Genomic DNA, 6,690 nt, shown 5'->3' with positions numbered 1-6,690 from the left:
AGAAGGGGCATCGGGAAGAAGAGAAGAAAAAAGAAAAGAAAAAGAAAAGAAAAGAAAAGAAAAGAAAAGAAAAGGAAAGAAAAATAAATAAATAAATGCATAAATAAGTGTGTGTGTGTATATGAACGAATAAATAAATAAAATAATAAATAAATATATTTCAATAAAATAAAATAATAAATAATAAATAACAAAATAAATAAATAATGATCCGACATTCTTTTGGCGCTGCCGGCCTCGCAGGAGGAGAAGGAAGAAAGAAGAAGAAGCTTTGGGAAGAAGAGAAGAAAAAAGAAAAAAAAAGAAAAGGAAACAAATAGAAGAAAAGAAAAGAAAAATAAAAAAATAAAATAAAAAAATAAAAAAATAAAGAAAAATAAAGTTAACTCACTATTGCAATTAAGTTAGTAAGCTTGAACATAGTGCACACAGTAAAACTATCTCTGCGTGCTATTTTTCTCCATCTTGGAAATTCAGTTAGAAAACAATAACATATACTTAAATCTTGTATCACAGTTAGTACCTTATCTCAAACCTTTTTTGCTCCGTTTTTGCTCCATATTAGGAATTTAGTGTGTACGACGTTTTAGTACCTCACCTCAAACCTTGTACATCAATGTCGACATAACACCTTATTGTGTACCGTGTTAATTTAACTGTATGTGCAGACAATTTATCTGTATGCCAAAACAATTAAATTGTGTGCAGAGTAGAATTTACTGTGTGCACGGTTAATATAATTGTGTTCTGGAGTAAAATAACAGTCTTGAAACATTTGTTTTAAATCTTATGCAATTTTCAGAAGGGTACAATAGCGAGGGAAACAAGAACATATGCATACAGCACATAAATATAAGATGAGTGCATTTGTATTTGATAAGTTTTGATCAATGTTTGGACTGATGTCAAGTAGAAATAGATCTTAGACTAATGTGTTGTAAAAGATGAACGTAAATATGTGCATTTTTATTTTTTGTGTAATAAAATAATAGATAATATGATTATGTTGATTATGTTCAGATGATTGGCTTCCTTTTCTGCTTTTTGTCGTGCTCATTGCTAAAATGTCTATCATGATGACTTATTATAGGTTCTGAAAGAGTTTCATAAACTGTGCCGGCACAGTTGTAATATGGTTATGAGGCCATAAACAGAAACATAAGCAGGACATGCTTAAATATCTATCACACTTTCAGAAAATCAGTGTGCCAATTGAATTTATGTTCCTCCAATTTGGTAATTCTATTTGGAAATTTGTTTAAAATCGAAGGTTGTACTCCAAATGGTTGATAATCGAAAGTAGGTACATAACTTTCATTATCAACGGGCACCAAACTGACGATAAAGAGTACCGACAAATCTAACAACTAAAGTGTATCGGAGTTTGAGAAGATTTAGCGTGCCATTTTGCTCCATCTCCACATTTCAATTAGGAAACATAAACATAGGCTTAAATCTTGTGCCAAATAGTTCAAGTGCTTAAAAGCGTATCAGAGTTTCAGAAAAATGAGCGTGCTATTTTGGGAGTTCAGTTAGGTCCCATTATCATTTTGGATATCAATAATTATAGTTCCAGAATTTCAGAAATTGCAGCATGCCATTTTCCTTAAAAGCGTATTGGAGTTTCAAAATCCTCTGTGTGCCATTTTTGGGAATTATTCCATGGAAGCAATAACAAATACTTAAATCTTGTATTACAATTTCAGATACTATTGTTCCTATGCTTAAAAGTGTATCGGAGTTTCATAAAATTTAGCGTGCCATCTTATGCAACATTTTTTGAATATCACTTAACTGGGTGCACAGTTTAATTAACTATGTTCGCAGTTAATTTACCTGTGTTCGGAAACAAAGAAACTGTGTGCAGAGTAGAACTTATTGTGTGCATAATTGAAGTAACTGTGTTTCGGGGTAGAATAACAGTCTTCAAAATTTGCCAAACCTACTATTTCATCAAAATTAGGTGTTCACTGCTTCATTAAGAGATGTAGCAATGTAGATTTAGTGTTTACTCCGTTTTAGTACCCCATCGCAAACCACTTTCAACAATTTCAGAATGATACTTAACTGTGTGTGCAGTTTTATTAACTGTGTTCGCTGTTAATTTAACTGTGTTTCCCAACAAATAAACTGTGTGCATAGTTGAAATAACTATGTTTTGGGATAGAATAATGGTGTTCAAATATTACTAAACCTTCTACTCATCAAAAATAGGAGTTCACTGCTTCATTTTGGGATGTGCCAATCTAGATTGAGTGTTTATTCCCTTTTACTACCTCATCCCAACCACTTCTACAACAATTTCCTAATAACACTTAACTGTGTGCAAAGTTCTATTTACTATGTTCGCAGACAAAATAACTGTGTTCTGAAACAAATAAACTGTGTGTACAGTATCATAAACTATGTGCACAATTGAAATAACTGTGTTCCAGGGTAGAATAACGGTGATTAAACTTTGCCAAACCTTCTACTTATCAAGAATAGGAGTTCACTACTTCATTTTGGGATGTGCCAATCTAGATTTTGGCACGCTGCAATTTCTAAAATTTTGGAACTAAATGAATTTCCAAAATGACACGCTGCACACATTAAAGTTTACCGCAATAGTGTTGTAAGTGTGTGACGGCACATAGTTTAGTCACTTTTTGAGAATCTATAAGTTACATTTCAGCATCTGAGCAATGAGCATGATAGCAAGTAGAAAATTTGGCCAATCATCTCAACATAATCTAATTTTCTATTTAAATGTTATATGACACAAAAAAATGCAAATGCACTCATCTTACAATCAACTTTTACAACACATAGAAAACTATCTCTTCCTACTTGACTACATTCTGTACATAGATATTTTCTTATTCTTGCTATTCTTGTAGGCAAGAAGCCATATAAAATTTGGAGATCTTTGAGATCGGTTTGAAGTGGATGTGTCGTATGCATATGTTCTTGTTTCCCTCGCTATTGTACTCTTGTGAAGATTGCATTGGATTTAAAACAAATGTTTCAAGACTGTTATTTTACCCCGAAACACAGTTATATTAACCGTGCACACAGTAAATTCTACTCTGTTCACAATTTAATTATTTTGGCATACAGATAAATTGTCTGCGCACATAGTTAAATTAACTGTGCACACAGTAAGGTGTTATCCCAACATTGATGTATAAGGTTTGAGGTGAGATACTAAAACGTCGTACACACTGAATTTCTAATATGGAGCAAAAATGGAGCAAAAAAGGTTTGAGACGAGGTACTAACTGTGATACAAGATTTAAGCATATGTTATTGTTTTTTAATTGAATTCTCAAGATGGAGGAAAATGGCACGCAGAGATAGTTTTACTGTGTGCACTGTATTCAAGCTTACTAACTTAATTACAATAGTGAGTTAACTTTATTTTTCTTTTCTTTTTTTTCTTTTCTTCTTTTTTTTCCTTTTTTTTTCTTTTTTTTCTTTTTTCTTCTCTTCTTTCCGAAGCTTCTTCTTCTTTCTTCTTTCTTCTCTTCCCTCCTTTCTTCTCCTCTCGCGAGGCTGGCGACGCCGGAAGAGTGCCGAATCGTTATTTATTTATTTAGTTATTTATTATTTTATTTTATTGGAATATATTTATTTATTATCTTAATTATTTATTTATTTATTCATTCATTCATATATATATTTTTATTTATTTATGCATTTATTTATTTTCTTTTTTTCCCTTTTTTTCTTTTCTTTTTCTTTTCTTTTTTCTTCTCTTCTTCCCGATGCCTCTTCTTCTTTCTTCTTTCTTCTCCTCCCTTCTTTCTTCTCCTCCCGCGAGGCCGGCGGCGCTGGAAGAGGGTCGAGGCCGGCGGTGGCTCGGTGACATGGCCGGTGGAGCACGGCCGAGATCCTTTCTCCTCCATATCATCTCGCGGGCGGCGATGGTGGAGAATAAGCGTGGGTGGAGGTCGAGTTCAAGAGAGGCGACGGCGGAGACGGCGGTGGAGAGGGAGTCGAACTTGGCCTGGAGGTCGGAGATCTGGTAGGCGGCGGCCGAGTGGGCGGAGGTTGCGGAGAGGAGGGCAAAGACGAGGGAAGCGAGGAGGTCGGGAGTGAGGGGGTGCGGGAGGAGGAGGGCGGCGGCGACGAGGAGGAAGATTAGGAGTGAGGCGGCGAACTGGAGGGCGCCGAGGCGGTGGACGGGGGAGCGGTCGTCGGCCACGGTGGGGGATAGGAAGGCATAATGGGGGAAGAAGAAGGTGAGTTTCAGTTTGGGGAGAAAAACTGGGTACTTTAAGGAGGGGTATTTTCGTCTCATAAAAATACTCCCAAGGACCGAGAATTAAACATACTAAAATTATTGGACTGGTTGTTATAAGACTAGTTAACAGGGATTTATTGTTATACTAGAGTCTTTTGAAAGGTGGGGAATTAATTTCTCCTAAAATTTATTAGTTTGTATTCAATTTGGTAGAACTTTTAAGGATGATTACCTTCGTCTTTTGCTTGAGACAGTAAGGATTGATGGTGCTATAGAGTGTGGGATCATAGGCTCGCTCTCTCTGCGTGTGTCCATCCCCCCAAGAAGAAGAAATGAGAGAAATTTAGAAACATTTAATCTTCCAATATCACCCTTAATTAATTAGTTCAGCCGATGCAAGTTGTCCTCTTGTTTCTGTCTCTTTTTTGGATTTGTCTGGCAGTTCTCATATATCAAAAATGATGACCATACGTTTATGCAGTTCTCAAGGTTTATAAACATTTTTTTAATATATGAGATAATGAACAATACAATATTTTCCAACGACGGATATCTCCTTGTTGGAAATATTTTCCACCGGCGGATATCTCGGTGCAGGTTTTATTATTTTTTTTAATTTTTTTATTTTATGCTTGCTAAAGCAGATACATCATACACGGCGGATACGAAAACATCCAAAAATATCAAAAGATGTTAGTTTTTGGAGCGCTCCAGATAAGTTCTCCTCGTTCAGCCAGAGAGTCTTCCTAAAATAGTTAGCCATATAAGAGGCTACCTAATCTGCTGCCTCGTTTGCTTCACGGTATGTATACTTCGCTTGAATGGTCATTCCTCCACACATCATAGTCTGAATATCTTTAAGCAACGGGTGGCTATCGCTCACGCCACCCTGGATGTTGGAAACGAACATATGAAAGTTTTGGACTTTTTGATGATGCAACTGGATGTCAGTTCCACCCACAATCCCACATCTCCACCACTGTGGCCAGTCAACACCGTAGCCATGCCATCTTCACAATTCATCAACACTATTTATCTGACATTGACATGGTCTTCTACAACACTGCTGGCATCCAACCCTGTCGTTGAGCATGCATGCAAAGCAACAAGAGACTAGAAACAAACAAGATGATGCTGGCATCCAGCCTTTTTGTTGAGCATGCATACAAAGCAACAAGAGACAAGAAACGAACAAGATGATGGTGAAAGAGTGGTGAAGTTGGTGAAGCAAACTTGATGCTGATAATGGAGAGACGATATATAATAGAAGGTGCTAAATGCTAGCATGGCCCTAATGATTCGTTTCAGTCTGAATCGTCCTGTTTATTGTATATGGTAAAATTGATTTATTAGGAAAAAAGGCAAAAGTTTGATTCCTATGAGCACATCTGAACTTTAATTACCAACTAGGTCTTTTTATTCGACTGAAAAGATTGAGAATGAGGTCTTTCTGAAAGTATTATGAAAGCAAGAGAGAGTACGGTTCTACTGTCGGTTTTCCTTAGAAAAAACAGTTGTTCTATACTTCTCTTGACAAATTTTGATCACTTTATTTGAGCAAATTGGAGCAAGGGGTTCCTTATGTCTGATTACTCGAAAATAACAAACAAATTATTCAAGAATTTAGAGGGATGATCCACTCCCATGATCCATAGTGGTGTCTGTTATAGCTAGAACAGGCGACCAACAAGATATGGTAGAATTCAATGATGAAGTTACTCGACGCCAAGTGTTAACCAGGCTCTTAAACTACCAAGTTGGGAAAGCATTTATCTTTATTGGAGACATAAGATTGTGTCGTGGAGAATTACAATATGTTATCAACAAGGAAAATCATTATTGAAAACTGATTCCAATCGCAATTTTCTCTACAGTTACAGCAAGATTTCTCTATATAAGTTCTATATAAGCCTTAGTTTACAGTCTTTAGTCTTCATTCAAAGATGAAAGGAGATTACACAGGTTTTGCAAGGTGCTCCATACATGAGTCCTTCAATAGAAACAGAAATATCTTTCATCAAAGATGGAAATAGAAACATATCTATCTAGATCTTGTTCCAGGGAGAGAAATGAGGAGTGCACCAACTAAACTGCATCTATTAGATGGGAATCATGGATACCGGCATTTCTTTCATCTGACATGATCAGAATCATGCATGTTTCTCTCATGCTTGCATGTGTGCTTGCAATGAATAATGATTTTTGAGAAGTTTGATACATGGGTGGAAGCAACCAGCCCGTGTACCTAGTAGCCTAAAACTATTTGTTTGACGGAACAGGTTGTATCTTTCGCACGAAAGAAGGATTTCCTTCCTCCGTGCAAATCGACCATTAGGTCATCTACTGGTCGCTTTGAGATCTATGCAGTAGATGAATGAGGGAGTTCGGAGTGCTTTAGATGTGTGCAGTGGGTGATCCAATGGTGGATTTACTCAAAGGGGAATCCTTCCTGCAGGCGTGAAGGA

This window comes from Phoenix dactylifera, chromosome 4 (genome assembly GCF_009389715.1).
Source record: "Phoenix dactylifera cultivar Barhee BC4 chromosome 4, palm_55x_up_171113_PBpolish2nd_filt_p, whole genome shotgun sequence".
In the NCBI taxonomy this organism is placed as follows: Eukaryota; Viridiplantae; Streptophyta; class Magnoliopsida; order Arecales; family Arecaceae; genus Phoenix; species Phoenix dactylifera.
Note: the sequence above shows the minus strand (reverse complement) of the source record.